Source organism: Pseudopipra pipra, chromosome Z, assembly GCF_036250125.1.
Source record: "Pseudopipra pipra isolate bDixPip1 chromosome Z, bDixPip1.hap1, whole genome shotgun sequence".
NCBI lineage: Eukaryota > Metazoa > Chordata > Aves > Passeriformes > Pipridae > Pseudopipra > Pseudopipra pipra.
In genome coordinates this window covers 4,215,474-4,233,647 of record NC_087581.1, presented here as the reverse complement: position 1 = coordinate 4,233,647, position 18,174 = coordinate 4,215,474, and the positions used below count along the sequence as shown (strand labels likewise).

At 36.8% G+C, this 18,174-nt stretch overlaps 1 protein-coding gene across 2 annotated transcripts in view; it reads right to left on the bottom strand.

Moving 5' to 3' along the window:
- RIT2 (Ras like without CAAX 2) overlaps positions 1–18,174 on the bottom strand; it is a 172,971-nt gene that overhangs the window by 154,023 nt on the left and 774 nt on the right. The gene's annotated exons all lie outside the window — the stretch shown is intronic.

Below are 18,174 nucleotides of genomic sequence, written 5' to 3'. Positions count from 1 at the left end.
TTTTTGAGTTCTTGGTCTGATTATTAGTTCTCGGTGTATATACAAGCTGTGTAGGAACATGGAGAGAATGTTCCTAGAAGAGCACGAAGGTTTCTGTCTTTATTCCCATAAAGTACTCATTAGGCATAAACTTAAGCATCACCTTAATTTTCAGAAAATTTAGGCCTGAATGTCACTCCTGTTGTGCCCCAAATTACTACCCTCTCTGACTTCCCCAGAGAAACATCCATTCCGAATATCACATTCCCATCACATTAACCAAAATTAATTCTCAGGGGCTGAATTGTCGCTTTACAGTCTTGTTGTATTCTCAGGCTGGACACATTTTACTCTTATTGCTTCCAAGTACTTCTACCAATCTGAGATTCCTCTACATTTTTGTACAACTCATGAAGAAAGAAAATAGGAATAAGTCCTTTGAAGATCACTAAATTTCACATAAACATGAAAGTCATTTTCTATCTGGTGTCAGTGTAGAAAGGACAGTAACAAAATCCTGTAATATTTTGGCAGTGTATTTATCAGTGCATGGGAAAAACTCTTGAGAGCTGAGGAAAATTAAGAGTAGTTGTGCATACAAATATACAGTAAAACCTCTGGTGCAGTTAAATACAGGAAAGGTGAGCATTACACCTCTCTTCATGACATGGGGAAGTCAACATAAACCTTGTTACTCTCTTCAGCTGGCTTTGGAAGACCAACATGTTAACCACAAGTTTATGTAATAGAAAGGAAAGTCAACCAAACATTCAATCAGACTGATCCAGGCACTCACAGAATATCCAGAAGACCAGAGCCACCTTTTTCAATTTATTTTTTAACAATGAGCGTCATATTATTGATTCTTTAGACTATTATTAAACAAAATTACTCCCAGAATTTGTTTGTTTTTTTTTTTACCTTCCTTTGAAAAAACTGTATTTCTCAAGTGGATAATGAGTAAGCAGGTGCACAGTGTGTTTTTATGCATTTTGCAATTACTGAATTGATTTTTGTAAAAAGCTCATTTTGGAGCAATTGTGCATCAGTTTTGAAACATACAATATTTATCAGAAACTGGGCTTTAGCTTATTTTTATACATTTCAAGAGACTTGACAAGAGTAATCTCTGTCTCGTAAAGGGACCTTCTTCATTGTAATCTTCTCCACAAGCTTTGTAGCTGTATCAATGGGATTTGTAGCTCTAAATGTGATTTGGAGGAAGCTTCATCTGCTCTGAATCTGACAAAGGCCCAGTGGTTTGCATTTCTCTTCTCTGGAGCCCATGAAATCAATCTGATGAACACACACACACACACCTGACCTCCTTCCAGCCATGTTTTTGCGAAGTAGCTTTGGTGTCAAGGGTCAAGAAGAGCTGTTGATACTTTTCTCAATATTATTTTCATTTTATAGGGCCTCAGCTCTTCCTTGTTTTTCCCTGAGGTCTGGCTATGAACTGGATGTTGAGGTCTGATGGGGTAGGTCAGGAATAGATATAGAAAACAACTCAAGGAAATCCCTGTGATTGGTCTAATGGTTGATGGAGAGTAGGATATTCAGCAAATTGCTACTCAAATCCATTTAGTTTTTATAATTTACTTTTAAGGTGGGGACTAGTGGAGCAATAGAGACTGAATTATTCACACAATAAGAAGATCCCTCTTGGCTGAGTTTCTCAGGGGATGAGAGGCCTTGCAGAGGGATCTAGATAGATTGGTGCACTGGGCAAACATCACTGCCATGGAATTTAACAAGAAAAAATGCCAGATTCTGCGTCTGGGACAGAGAAATGCTGGCCACAAGTATAAACTGGAGGAGGAGTGGCCAGGAAGTAGCCCTGCAGAAAGGGAACTTGGGGTGCTGGTTGACAACAGGCTCAACGTGAACCTGCAGTGTGACCCAGGAGCCAAGAGGACAAACTGTGTCCAGGGGTGCATCAAACAGAGTCTGAATTTAATTGAAAGTATTGATGTATTAAATAGTGATTTAATAGAGATAGAACTCAAACAAAGAGTATGTTCAGATACAGGCAGATTTTCCAATATAGGTCATTCAATAGAAACCTGAATCCATATGACCCATTTTGCTGTCATGGCTAAGGATATTCCTTTTATAGATGCTCCCATATATAAGAAAGTGACAGGCATGACATCATATTATCCTGCTTTGAAAATCCCCTAAGTACCCAATTACATCTAAACTTATCTCCCTGCACAAGTCTGTCAAAGTCTGTGAAATTTTGGTGGGATACTGCTCATTACAATCACTGCCCTGATTAGGGCGGACTTGAGTTGACCTGTGTTGTCACTAATGGAACTGCTGAGTCCCTGAACACACACAAAGTAAATATAAAGATAATTTTCCAGTAAGTGACTCTCATAAGACTTATTGTAACTTTGGTGTTTGTGAATCAAAAACACAGTCAGGTCTGCAGGAACATGTACATGAAGAAAATAAGCAGACAGTGTTGGTTCTCAGAAAGTATTAGTGCTGTAGTAGGAGGCAAAAAGTATGAGGCAAAAGAACATAAGAAGGGATGTCCTATATTGCAGTGGCACAGACATCATAATATGACATAGCTTTTGAAGTGTAAAGAGAAAATCCCTATTCTTCTTTGCACAATAGGAAAAAAATATGACAAGAGGTATCTGTTTAACCTGAACATACTGAGGCAGGGAGAATCAGGAACAGGGACATGAAGTTATGTGAGCCTAGGCATAAGCAAGGGCTTGATTTTTTGGGCTCCATTACCTCAGTTATGCACTTCATGTTCAGCTCTGTCACATTTGCACTACCTATTTACCCCTATTGCACCCAATGACTCCACCACTTGTTTCCAGAAAAGTAATCCGTTCAACTCAATTACTGTCGTCAGCCACTATACAGTTTACATTACATATCATCTGTCTCTTATGCAAGGTTCTCACCTAATTTGTCCCTTCGATTGTTTTAGATGCCACTTTGTCTTACAGGAGATAACATAAAAGGCATTAGACAGCATTTATCAAATATCATATTTTCTATGTCTGATGATGTGCAAATTGGACTCCTATTCTGAAAGAGGAAAGGTAATCTCAGGGACAAGATTCTGCTTTGTGACTTGAGAGCTCTGTATTCATCTCTTGGACCTAATAATGGCTGATTTTTTAGTTTTCATTTCAGATTCTTCAAAGTATCTGTAGTCATACCACCATCCCAGTTCTTTTAGTTGGAAAGTGGTGAAAAAGCTGGATGTCAACTGCAAGTTTAGAGAGAAGTACATATTGCAGGGCCATTATGCTTGTGGAAGATCAAATTTAACATAGACGAGTAGTTATAATTAACAAAGGTACAGCAACACCAAGACATGATGGAATTTATTTATCTGAGTAAGATAAGTGGCTTAAAATGGTAACTTTCCTGGAAAAGAAAATTGTTGTTGATATAGATCTATACATCTTTCTGGAAATCTAACACATAGTATTAAGTGGTACTTAGCATCAAGGCAGAAATAAATTCCTTTGCACAATCCACTCAGATGAATTAATTTTTGTGATTATTTAGACAATTCAGCTTTGTAACACATTATCTTTATTCTTGTGTGAGAGAATGGAGACACACAATTGAACTTGCTCTCACCACAGAAATGCCAGAATTTCTATTATCTGTAAGTTTTCTGCTCTCTGGAGGAATTAATTGTCTTGAACCCAAAGGGAAAGAAATATCATAAGCTACAACGTATTTGTTGTCTTGGGATGAATTTTTCATGCCTGTGGATCGCTGACCGTGATGAATCAAGTGGTGCAGAACAAGAGATCAATCAAGAACAAGTGCCAGTGAAAGTGAGAAGCACAGCAGACAAAGTGATATCGATGTCAGAAGACATGTCTGCTCCACAAAGCACTGACTCATTTTTCACCAAACTCTAAATATGGTGATACCATTTTGAAACTGTTGACTTAACTTGCTGCAGTGAAACTATGAATATCAAGTAACTATCCAGTAAGAACCGTCTGCCTGAATGAGAGCAAAGCAAAGCCTTGCAACCTGTCAGCTACCTTCAATCCTGCATTCCTGGAAAACTTAGCTGCTGTACTATTGAAAATATTCCTTATGAAGATGTGCTCTATGATGATGCTTATTCCTTAAGAGATTTGTAATAACATACATTTCAAAAACTATCTACAAAAATCTAAGGTACATACTGCAGACAAAATTGACATTCTCTAAATAATAACTGGTTCACAGCTTTGTCCTGTGTAGAAGCTCAGTTGTTTCAGATGAAAAATGGATGAAAAGAAGATTGTAGGACGGCAAGTGCTTGCTGTTTGCCTCACTGAAAATATAAAAAAAAAGCATAAATCCAACTTGTTTTAATAAAAGTTAAACGCAACTGGAAGCTTCACCTTTGGGCACGTCAAAGGCTTAGGGAACTCCAAAGATAAATTCATCAGACCGCAGGAGCTAAAAGAAACAAGCTCTTCAGACTGAGGACTGAAAAAATCTCACATACTAAGTGGATTAAGGTCTAAGGAAGATACACACTACACTGAGCAGCACATTATACATTTTCAATTTAAACAGGGACATTATTATCACCAAAATTGGAGGTGGTTTTCATACAAGCAAAATATTTTCAAAACAAACTTGAGGGAAGCCATCATATGCATCTTAATAAGAGGAAACACCGATAAATTCTGCAATAGGAACTTGAATGTTACAGTTTGTTCTCCACACCAATTACATCACATTTACCAACATTTTAGTCATGGTTCTTCCCACCTACCTTTTGACAACTGTTCATCTCAGTTTCTTACTCATCCAGGTTTCTCTCAAACAATGGAAAGCATCAAGTATCTAATACTGTGCACCTCACTCCATGAACTACAGAGAATACCTACAAATCTAGATTCAGATAACATTTTCAGCATTAGTTACCTACATTAATTAGCATTAGTACCTACATTTCTTCCCACAGAGTTTCCTGAATGTTTTTTTTCTGGCAAATCTCAGAACTGCCTGAATCTTGAACACCTAGTTAGGTGTGCCACGTTTAAGTCCATCAGGGGTTTATCTCCTGGATTTTCAGTTTGGGAGCAAATCTTAGGGAAGAGGAATAATACTGGGTCCTGCCTAAAACATAGACAATAAGAAGCTGGTTGTGCCTCCACACTTGCTCAATAATCCAGTAGTTGTAGCAAGCAAATATTATAATAAAATGACAGAATAGTTTGAGTTAGAAATTCCCAACCCTCTGCCATGGGCAGGGACAACTTCCACTAGACCACATTGCTCCAAGCCCCATCCAACATGACCTTTAACAGTTCCAGGGATGGGGAGTCCACAACCTCTCTGGGAAATCTGTGCCAGAGCCTCACCACCCTCTCAGAAGAGAATTTCTTCCTAATATCCAATCTAAACCTTTGTACAGTATTCACAGTTCTTGTTCCGTTTGAAGACATACATACTGATTACACTGATTAATTAATTTACCAAAATGCATTATAGATGCTTTTGCCTTGAGCCATTATGTCTAGTTGTAATATCTTTACAGAATTTATCTTAGTATTTTTCACATCTATCTTTTCTCTAGCCCAGAAATATTAGTCCTGTTAGCTATTCTCTTCTATAATGTACTAAACACAAAACCACTCCTCAGGTTCATTGTCCTTCGAATTCTGTTATGAATTGTGCTTTAATATTAGCTGGTCACAATACTATTTCATACTTGTCCCCAACCTGCAGAAATTACAGCATCAATTTCTGCATCTTCCCCTCTCTCTGCTCCACCCCACTTAACCATGCACTGCTTTAAGCATTTTAATACAGCTATTTCAGTGGGTAGGGAAGAAAATTGGGATCAAGGCATTTTATGGTAATTTCAAAGAGACAGTCGCGAACAAATATACATTTTTTTCTTCAGCTGCACAACATTTCCCTGTTTCCCTCCCATCACCACCTACTCCAGAGTGAGTGACTTCCCCATTAAGATGCATTCATTTGACTGGAACTCTCAGTATACAAAAAAAAAAAGAGAGCTGTATTCTTTCTGCTCTACTGCTAAGGTCAAACTGCCAGTTTTCTTTGTGATACGTGAGGCAGCACAGAACACAAATTGCGTTTCCACTCTCTTCAGTTCTTCTTTTAAATGCCACAACACTGACAGTAATCACTGAGCTGAACAGATATGACACAGAAGACACTGACAGAACAAATAAGGCCCATCCTATCTTGATTTTTCAGTAAGATAACAAATATGTGTTTGGTTGTCAGTTTAGCTAGAGATGGTTCTGAAGATTGGTAATTTTTTAACACTGTGCCGTTGTGGGAAATTCATCATATGTTAAGCATCCTGAGATTAATATAGATAAAGAAATAGATTAGAAATTAAAAAAAAAAATAAAATGGAAATAGAAAAACTATTTCACAGCAGATTACCAATGTAAGCCCTTCAACACTGTCATATTTCTGGTAAAATGTTTTATTAGCAGAAAATACACTTGCAGCAATTTTATGAGAAAGATAAAAAGAGTTTTGAAAGATAGCATGGTCTTCACACACTTTACTAACATAAACAGGTGGTATTTCACATTTCCCACATCCCTCATAAATTCTACCATATGCTTAAAGGGAAAGTCTGCAAGAAAAAAAGAGATAAAAGTGGATGGAAGGAATTAGAACTCAGAGGCAAGTAATTGTATCACCAACCTCCTAATGATTTTTTAGCAGCTTGTTATGCCCTAAACCTGGAAAGAATTATTCATGGTATTTGTCTATGCCATTGAACTTTGACTGTGAGCCAGGGAAACATTTGATTCCCTCAGGAACTTTCATCATAGTACAAACTGGTATTCTGTCTACCTAGGTCATTTCCTGAGCAATCACGTCTACTGCAGCCTATCTCATCTGTTCCCAATCCACATCCTGCTTTTTGTTGGGACTAAATTAACACCAGTGGTGCCAAAGATATTCCCAAGAGTTCCAACCTTGCAAAGCGTTCACTGCCTACAATTTTTATCAACTTCATTTGAGATACTCAGAGTCAGAAAGGGAACAGTTAGCAATTTCTTGGAATAAAAATTCTAATTTCTGCATATTTTCTGCCAGCCAGAAATACGTCTTATTCACAAGCTTAAAAATGTATTTGAACTCCACCACCCAAAAGTATCCCAACACACAAAATTGGTTTGAATATTACTTGAAACTTAATATAGTAATAGTCATCCAGTATGTGCAGCAATGCTTTAGAAACGTGATGCAACTTAACAAAGCAGTTTGATCCATAGTTATTTTTAGGTAAGTGATATTGAGGAATAAAGGCTTTCAGTCACCAAATAATCCTATTCTTCAGATATGCTATCACTGTCAATCAGCAGAAGTGGTTATCTTAGTGGGTTTTGCACAGCTTTCTATACATTCTTTGAATAACACATTGGCACTAACCACTGTTTTCCTTAAAGAGTGAAAATGCTTTTACACTTTACTTTGCACTGAAACAAATCTCACATGAGCATGTTTCAACGATACATGTATTTAAATCTGTTTATAGTCACTGGCATTTTGTTTTGATTTTTCCTCCTACCACCACTTGTTCAAATGTTGTTATAGTGAGGTACTGTTTTGTTTATACTATTATAAGCAGTAAAAGCCGGGGAATGAGAGAAAAGGTAACAGCTCGGTCACAAATAATAAGAGAAAACATATAGAAATGCATATACATTTGTTTTACATCTTGTCATTTTTTCCCAGATTGGAGGAAAACAAAACTTAATTTTATTTCCTGGTATTTATTTCACAGCAGCACTGTGACTCATTATTTTGTTTAAGATTTTTATGTGTGGATGAATGTAGTTCTCCAAAGAACGCAGAGGAGTCTGACAAATGCTGAGCCTCCCACTGATTTCACTATGTGTTAGGTATTGCTAAGGCTGGGGCCCACAGGCTCCTCTCTGTTCTGGGTGGTTGTCAGAACACCACACTGGAGAAGCATCACTTTGCCTAGCACCCCATAAATGTATATTAATGTTAGATTTACCCAGCCTCGTCCATGGCTGAGGAAAGCAAAAAAGGGCTATGCCAAGAAGATTTAGAATCAAAGAAAAATTAAGTTTTGGAAAGACCTCTCAGACCATCAGGTTCAGATATTAACCCAGCACCAACAGGTTTACCACTAAACTAAGCTCCACATGCACAAAGTTTTTGAATACTTCCAGGGATGGTGAATCCACCATGGCCCTGGACAGCCTTTTCTACTGTCTGAGCATCCTTTCATTGTAGAAATGATTCCTAATATCAAATCTAAACCTTCCCTGGAGCAACTTGAGGCCTTTTTCTCTTGTCCTGTTGCTTGTTACCTGGGAGAAGAATTGACCCCCATCTGCCAACTTTGTGCTGGTCCCTATTCAGCTTTCTATTCTAGAAGGCCAGTGAGTGAGAAGCATGGGATAAGAAGTCACAAAGGCAGGAGAAAGATTCCCAAACGTGACCTCCACATACTTTTTGGCCACCAGTACCTGCAGATGTTGGGATACAGCCACAGACTACTAGCGTCTATTGGGATAATGACAATGAAATCAACGTTCTTTGAAGTACAAACAACTGCCCTTTCCTTCTATCCCTTTATTCCCTTATCATTGCTTTACTAATCCGTGCCTAGTTTTCTGTTTTCTCAATCTTTTTCCTATGTCCCTATTTTTGTTCACCTCTACTACATTCCACCCCTCCCACTGCTTTGTTTGCTTCTTTTGTGTCTTCTGTTTTGCCTTTTTCCTAACCCCTTCCTTGCCTTCAAATATCACAGCCAATTGTCATTTTGAGAATGTTACCTGAAAAAAAAAAAAAAAGTAGAAGGTTATGTGATTTACTCCTTGGTATGTCAGGCATTTAATAACTTTTAAGTATCTTGGGAAAGATCTGAAAAATAGATCTTTTGACTTTCAATTTTATAAGAACAGACCAGTAAAGAGAGCACCCACTGAGTGAGAGTCTCCAATGCAAATTCACATTTTTCATAGACATTGGGAAAACCTTTGAAACTATTGTAAATTAAAAAAAAGGGCACAGGAACCTGGTTTCTGGAGCTCCTGGGGGGCTATTTGATTACTGCAATAGATGGTTCTTTCTTCTCCTCTACTCCAAGGAGAGAAATAAAGAGTTTCTATAAACAAATGGGGACCTCAAGAGGCCCAAGAACACATTCTTTGGCTGTACCCAGTGGCAGATACTGCACGAAGCAGAGCTCTGGTACACTGTGTGTGATGAGTGATGAGATGACCATGTCACCAGGCAACCCAAGTAAAATTATTTTCTGTGGAAAAATGTCTAATGATTACTTTTTAATCCAATTGAGAAAGGAACATAATTTCCATTTAAGAAAGTCCAGACAAATTTTAGAGAAGGGGAAATATTATAGCCCGCCAGGCATTCTGCATGGTTTAAGAAGCTATTTATTTGAAATGATAGACAATTTGACAATGCTTGGGTTTGGTTTTGAACATTCTGAATAAAAATTTGAAACAACAGTACACAATTTGCAAGCTGCCAAAGAGACATTTCTGTAAAGATACTGCAGAAGCTGTTCAGCAGTGAAAAGTTCAGTATAATACAGCAAGCTGTCATGCAGGTAGTGGGCTAGTAAAATTACTAAAGGAATCACAAGATCTGACAGAAAATATGAATTTCAGCTAGGACTTCTTTATTTTGGGCATATAAAAATGCACAAGAATTACAAAATTACATTAGTACTTCGATGAGATTTTAAGGAAAGAAATTACACAGCAACTCTTCTTACAACTGTAGTCAGTGTAAGCTAAAGAAAAGCTATATGTATCAGTCTCTCAGCTGATTACAGCTTTTACTTTGCAAAAGCTTATGGAACTTATTTTTAAAACTTACAACCATTTCTGAGCCTGTCTTTGGGTCCCCTGAAATAACTAGTTGAGTTCTTGGGTTTTATCCAAATGAAAAGACAAAACACTGACTATAACAGGCAACTGAGTTAAAAATGTACCTCTTTTTGAGGCCAAATACATGATAGTCCAACTTGGCAACTCCTGAGATGGTCTTTGATTCTCACATGCACACGCTGTTCTTTTTGATATTCACCACCCAACCTGAAACAAAGTGATTTCAGCCAGTATCTCCGCTGGTCCCTGGTTAGTGCTTGATCTTGCAGCAAAGTGGCTTCCCAAGACACTTCTCCCTCTGAAACTGGGACCCTGTCTGGTGACATACAATTCCTGTCAATGGAGTTGTGTGAGCATGATGAGACTTCTAGCTCCCAAGAAAGAAAATTAGGCAGGCTTGCAGGCATAAAGGGAGGCTAATCAAAGTCAATCAAGAAATTAAAAGTTGAAAAGGATTACCAGAGGAATGAAAGGAAATAAAATGGAAAGTATGGAAAGAAAAGAGATGAAAGCAGAAACAGAAGGAAAAAAAAAACCCCACCTTTCTTTATTGTGCTTTCAAGAGTGTCCCTAATGGAATTCATCTCATCCAAATTACAGCAGATAGCATGTGCCAAAAATGCTGCAGATGGTACAGCTCAGCAGCAGGGATGGCTTGGAAGGCAAACAGTTCCTGTGGCTGCCTCAACAGATTGTTTACAGCAAAGATACCGACAGTGCCCAGTCATTGTCATGAAACAGTGCTTGTTCCCTTGTTTGAATCTTCAGTCTGGGCATTTCAAATGGCAGATTTGTGTGTGATTGAAACTAGGACAGTCCTTGATAGTTCAATTCCTGTTGTTGAGGAATAGCCCAGAATGTTTTCTGTCTCTTTATAGCCAGCAGGATGAATGGGAAAAGCTGAGCAGAGCACAACTGACTGAAATCTTCAGTAAGTTCAAATTACTCTTTTAACAAATCACATCATGAAAAGTAGGTTCATTAACATAATTTTCTGTGAGTTCTAATCGCTTAGAACCATAGAGTATCCTGAATTGGAAGAGGCTAACTCTTGAGACCTGCCTAAGGATCTCTATTTAGCAGACTGAACACAAAGAAAACTGTTGGCTATCTATATCAGTAACACCACATCAGCCAAAAGTCCTGATGACTTTTAACACATCATGAAATTTTAAGGATGAAAAGTGTTCCTTCTCTTCTATAAGAATGTTTGGAGACTGTAAACAGTTTTTCCATTCAGGTATATTTGTGCCTTAATGCTCAGTGTCTCTAATGTATTCTGTCTTAAATTACCACAAACCATTTAGACTAACACAACTTTCACCAACCTGTTCCTTTTAAAGCCTATTCCACAATCTGCTCCATCTTTCTTTTAAGCAAATCATTAAGGCTATGTGACACTCTTGTACACCAAAGGAAGACAGGCCCGAAGATGTCATGCATGACTACTTATACGTGATTTAATTCCAGCTTTATCACTTCACTTGTTACTCTGCATTAAGCAATTCTGGTCCCTTTCCTCGTCAAATTTTGGAAAACGTGTATTCTTTTCTTATTATTTTTGCTTTCAAATATTATGAATTCTCCATTCCCTGTTCCAAACTGGCATGGACAGTGACCAGCTCTCACTTGCTAGCCTTATCCAAGTGGGTATTCATCACCTGGATGTTTTAATGGGAGAACCTGGGTAGACCAATCCATTCCCAATTAAAGCTGCATCCAGTCCCACTCACATTAAATCACTGTATACATATGCAGGTTGCATAATAAAGAATCATGGATTACTGTCTGACAGAACTATTTGAGTATAGCCATAGTAATTTGTCATCATAAATCATATTGTGCCACCACTTTTATCATCTCTGTTGATCTTCTTTGAACTCTGTCCTATTTATCAGACAGCTCTTAGTATTGAAGAAACCAGAACTCCACACAGCTTTATCAGTAGCAAATTGGTATCTCACATGCAGAAACCCCCCTGTCAAACATGGAAGGCATAATTGGATCCTCCACCCCTCCAGCCATTAAATTTTGTAAACTGGAAAAATAATGAAAACATCTTTAACTCATTTCCCTGAGGCAAATAATTCTGCCCAAAAGGGTCTGCCCATAGTCAAGAAAAGTGATGAATAGGGAATGAGCTTAATCCTTTTAAGTGGACAATGTGTGCACTAAAGATAAATGAAGAATATTGGAAAGGGGTCCAGAATTATCTGAATCCTCAGCTTCAATGGTCCAAAATAAGATAACACATAAAGAAATGCAGGATTTAGGTCATCACTAGAGATGTGATAGCACAGCTAACTGACTATCCTGGGGAAAAAGCAAGCACCTTGAGGGTTACTGAAGGTATTTCTCTGTATGTGACCTTTGTGAATTACAGCTGGACAAAAGAATTCATTATTCTCAGAGGAACAAAAAATGACTGTCCAGAGGAAACCAGCAGGTAATCTTGCTTCTAGTAAGGCCACTAATAAAATAGCATGTGAATTTGGAGACTTCAGAAAAAAAATGTAGAAATATTAGGGCACTTAAATTAAAGATACAAGATGTTCTGAACAAGATGTTCAGGAAAAAAGAGTTCTACAAGTTTCAGATACTCAGTGTATTGAAGAGATAGAAGATCATGGTGTGAACTAATTGTCTGCAGGTATTAAGAGGTAGGATAGTAAGAAAACTTACTATTTTTTAAAAGATGTTAAGAAAGAGATAAGATAAAACGTCTTAGAAGTTGGAATTATACAAAATCAATCTTTAAACTAATTCAATAACCTATCTGTGAAGGTAACTGAAATGTACGAGCAGTTTTGTTAACAAAGATCACAAACATACCAGAACTCTGTATTTATAAATTCTCCAGTGCTTAATCTGATTAATGGCAAAACTGACTGGAAGTTGCCCATAGCCAAGGTGCTCTGGCATTGGTGGGCCTTCCCTACAATCTGTTTGTTGTCTTTTTCAAGGAGAAAACGCAACGTACACCACCATCAATTTCCATGTAACATTTGTAATTCTCTATCAGAACTATTACTACAGTTCAGTTTGCAGAATCCCAGACACAACAAACATAACTGGTGGCTCACAGTGTTTGGTCAGAATTTTTTCTCCATGGATACATAATTTTCAAGAAGTATTACCCTTATGTTTTCAGAACTGTTACCAATAAAGGAAGACCAATAAAATAAATGGTCAGCAAATAGATATTCTTTCACCTTTCATCCTTCCTTTTTTTTTTTTTTTTTAATCTGACTGAGTATAATCATTTCCCTGAAATTACCAGGGAATTAAAAATCTGAATTATCTTTTTCTTTTTTTTTTCAGACAGAAAATGATGAAGGGACAAACAATTCTTTTCAGAGGCAAGCAGATGTGTGTCTTTCTTAATTAGTCATCTCAATTTCTTCTCCAGTTAAAAAATATTGGCATTTATGGAGTCACAGGAGAAGAAGATGCGAATTAAGACAACAAAAACTATACTTATATTGACTTTCATGGGAAAAAAAAGCAACTTGGTTTGCCTTAACTGCAATCCATAGCATACCCGAGAACTTGAAAGGTAACTTTTTTTCACCTTGACTCATACTGAGCAGTAACTTAATCCTACACCTTCACCCTGGTGACTGCCTTGCCTTGGGACATGATGGAAGGCCAGACTCTTTCCCTTGGTTGGTTTACCAGGCATTTAGGGAAGAACAGCTGTTTTTGAGAATACTCTTGGGGAAAATAAGAAACCAAATCAAAACCAAAACCCCTTCCAAAAAACCCCCACCTACTGAGAAGGTTGTTTGATCAATGCCTGAACTGTGGTGTGTGATATTGAGCCCTGTGATGGTGTAAGAGCATCACCAGCAGATCCAAATGGTGCTTTTCAAGCTCAGGACTTCTTATACAACTGGAATCTCTACCTGTGCCCTTCAACTTTTTCAGTGTAGACTTGATCATGTATTAATTTATCTCCAGAGAGTTAACAAACAGCTGGAGTGGGACAGTTCTCCAATACACACTCTATAGGGCTACCTCTGCTTACTGGGGCTCTTGTTATGGGGACACAGTTGAAATTAATAGACACAGAATTTGCTTTATCTAGACAGAATAAGAGGTAAAACTGGTCAAAAAAAATAAAAGGGCAGTTTATCACATGAATAAAAGAAGTTTGCAGATTTAATCTAAATCCTCGTGCTGAAATTCCCATATCACAAAAGAAAAATTATTGTTTTCACACATTTTGGAACTTGTTCTATATACATGATCATGAAATTAATTGGATTAATCACCTGCATCTGTAGAAACACAGTCTTTATGCAACATAAAAAAAAAAAGCAAGGAAATCAATGGGGTAAGCATAGCACCTCTAACCAGATCAGGCTGAGAAATACCTTCCCTCACACTATTCCTGCAACAACCCTAAGATAATACCTTCTTGATTTCTTTGCTTCCTCTTTTTTATTCTTTCTAAGGTTGAAGCCTGAAAATACATATCTAAATGTTTTCCCATGTATAATAAAACTAAAAAATATATTAATTTTGCAAAATATCTTGGGACAACTACTTTAAATCCCTACAAATTTCTTACAGTGGCAACAAATCAACTGGCAGTCAGTCTGAGAAATAAATATTGAAAAATGTAAACTTTCTCCTAAATAAAAATCTAACTAATTAGCAACAAATATTTATTAGGTTTTTCTATTTCTTTTTTAAGAATTCCTCTACTCATCTGAAGTACAACTTTCATAAGACAGTTAGCATGAAACTTTTTGTCTATGATGCACTTATTCTATGCATAAACATGCAATTCTATTTACCTGGAATAACCGTAGAATATCTTCAGCCTTAAATATATCAATGTTAACTAGCATTAGGGAAAAACGAACTGACAAACAAACCAGAACAACATTTTCATTCACTCAGGAAGATACACAAAAAGTTAGGTCATGGCACAATCTGATCAGCACTTGAAGAATGCTTAGGTAGTAACAATTTTTCATTAGCAGAGGTTTTTTATTTTGTTTGGTGGCACAGGGTACATCAATTTGTTGATTTTGTTAGTCACTGTTCAACCCCCAGGTTAATCATCGCTAATGTTTTGCAGAATGTGCTGCAGTCAATTATTGTTATTAGTGTAATTGGTTTGCTAAATATGAGCCAGCAATAGATGGTCGCAGGATGTAAAGGCTCTTTCGTGTGTGTTTCTTGGAACACTGAAAAACAGAGATAAACGCGGAGGTCTGAGCTGCATCAGACAGGGACCATGAGAGTAACTTGTTCACTGATCTCTGAAGGTATTTCTCAGGAAAATGGGTTTCAAAAGCACCAAGATGCTTAGTGTTTAAACCCTATGTCAAGAAATTTGATGCATGTTTAAACGATACTGAGGTGTCTGAGAAGATCAAGTGTCAAATTCTCTTTTTTAATTGAAACTTACATATAATTGGAAATATGAAATTTTGGCATGGACTATACTTAAATGAGAGTCAGTAGAAAATTCACTTCATTTCAGTTTAATTTCCGTTTAATTCCTGGTTCTAACCAAATTTTGGTCTGAAATTGCATCAGGCTGTACTTGATGTTCTTGACGACAAACACAACCTATGCAAAGTAATAAATTAACATGTTGCTCTGAAAACAAAAACAGTTTTGGTTTCAGAAGTCTTAGAAAGGGTAATTTATTCTAGGGCATCTTAGTCCATAATTACAGTACAGAAATCAACTCCTGTGAAAATTTACATGGAGTTTTGTACATTTTGATTAAACACAACTATTCCTCTGGGTTTGGGGTGGATTTTTTTTTTCCTCCTACAAAATAGTGGCACTGATTTTGAAATGTGAGGACCGTTAAGTAACAATTCTTAAATCATTTGCAGTTTGCACATCATTACTCTGGATGTGATGGGTATCAGAGTTGGATGTGCTGAGCTTTATCTTCTTTTTACCAATTCCTTTGAAATTTCTACCAAACAGAATAGCTTAAATAACAGGACACTGACTGTCCTCCTGGGCTGTCCCTCATCTTGGAGCAAACAACCGAAGAGACAAGCCTGACAACCCAAAGCAGATATTCTATAAACACCAATGCCAAAGGACATCCAGTGCTGGTCTCCTCTTCCTAATTCCTCCCTGTGAACAAACACAATCACAACCCTCAGCCCCTCTCAAGGAGCAGGCAGTTTTCAATGCAAAGACCTCCACACACACAGGATGAAGTGGCACAGAAAGAGAGTGGGAAACAGCAGATCAAAATTCCCAAGGGGTCTCTGGAAGTGAACTACATCTAAAGTAAAAAGAAATCTAACATTTCTGCATCTTGATTCCAATGGAAAGTTCATTCAAAACCTGAATTATTTAATACTGAACGTATTGAGGAATGGAAAAGTCTTTCATCCAAAAGAGGTTTCCTCTTGTTTCCCACTCAATAACTCAACCCCAGCTGTTACTGTTTTTATCATGACTTAAAAGCAAAGTAAGAGGGAGAAAAAAGAAGGAAAAAAAAAAAGCCAGGATATTATCAGTACATCTAATCATATATCACTTATTTGTCAAAATCAAAACTGGAAACTGAATTTTTTGGGTTTGTTTTGGGGTTTTTTTTCTTTTTTCTTTTTTAGGCTTTCATCTTTATTCAACCTTGATCCCTTTTTATGGTTAAATTCATAATGTCCTTAACAAACTGAATCTAGGTCACTAGGGTAAAGAGCTCATCTTGTAGAATTAAAGTAGTCATTTAGGCCTTTTTCTGCTTGTAATCCAGTGTAAATTAATCCTGTTTATGTAACAGTCAGAATGAATTAATGACTTATGGAATACCAACAATTTTTCCTTATCTCTATGAGAATTCTATCACTTGGATTATCTCTCAGGATTCCACTGAAATATTTTATGTCCATTGCAAAGCCAGTAAATGTTGATTACCCACCTCCTATCTTAATAATCCTCAGTTGTTGTTTTGTTTTGGCTTTTTTTTTCACCTAAAAGTTTAACTTTTGTCAATACAATGGAAAGTTTTCATTTATCCCATTGAATAGTCATAACTATCCACTTAATCCTATCTTTATTTCTCTAGACCATGCAGACACACAATTCTAATTGTTAATTATGTGGTTCTCAGCTTAGGAGATGTATCATTGTTTTGTGCAATCCACAGATTTGAAGGCTTTATTATCATGAAATTAACAGCTAATGTCTTCCGAATAAGGAAAATTGAATAAACAAAATTTGTGATTTAAACTCTTATCTAATAGTGAATGTGAACTCCAAAATTTCCTCAATATATACAAACTTTGTATATATACAAAGTTTGGCTGTTATGATTCAGTCATACTAGGAATTTGGTATGGTTTTGTAATATCTTTTGTTAAATAAATTTGCAAAATTACATTGTTCTTACAAAGATATGTTTGGGAAAAAAAACCCAAAACTTACTGCCATCTTTTGGATGCACTCAGGAAAAAAAAAAAAAAAAAAAAAAATTAAAAAAAAAAGAAAGAAGTGGCATTTTACTAAAAGTTCCAGCTGGATACCTCTGTTTTACCATGGAAAAGATAATTTGAAATTACAAAAACTTACTCTGAGATAACCAATATTTTCTTCTTCGACATTTTATGTGGTGATTATAGAGTAACATCTGCGCAAGAATTGTTTGCTTGGTTAAGCAATACTGATGGGGAAATAGCTTTCACTGAAAGATGAGCCACTGAAGCTGAAGCCAAACATAACAAGAATACAAAATTATGGATAGAGAGACAAAATTACATCTACTCCCAATATTCAATTTTTTTGCACCCATGCCTCATCTTGTTGTTTGAGTATAAATAAAACTTGTTTGATCTACCCAATTATTACAGTTTAGTGTTACAGTTTATTTATCCTGAAATTTCCTTGGAATCTAGCCTGGATATATTCTATTATCCTGCTTTTTTGGTTTTTTTCTTTTCTCTTTCTGTTTTTCTTTTGAATTTCCATAAGATGTAATCAAATGCTTGTTGTGTGGCCAGCTCAATACACTGACTTCTTAGACAAACTCTGCATGTTCAGCAAAGTCTTTGTAAGAACAGAGAATGCTAGTTTCAGTGAGAATAAATCAAAAGTGATAATATCTGGGAAAAAGAAAGCAATGTCAGGGGAAAATAATGACTCCTCTGAAGAGATACCATTGTCAGACACCAGCATATCTTACCAGCTCTGGACAGCGATATTAAAATATGCTGCAAATCTGCCTTATCACCTGGAGTGAGACTCAGGCAGGCATTCTGTACCTGTCCGGACAGGAGAGGAGACTCACAGCAGCTGAACCACAGTGACAATCAACACAAAA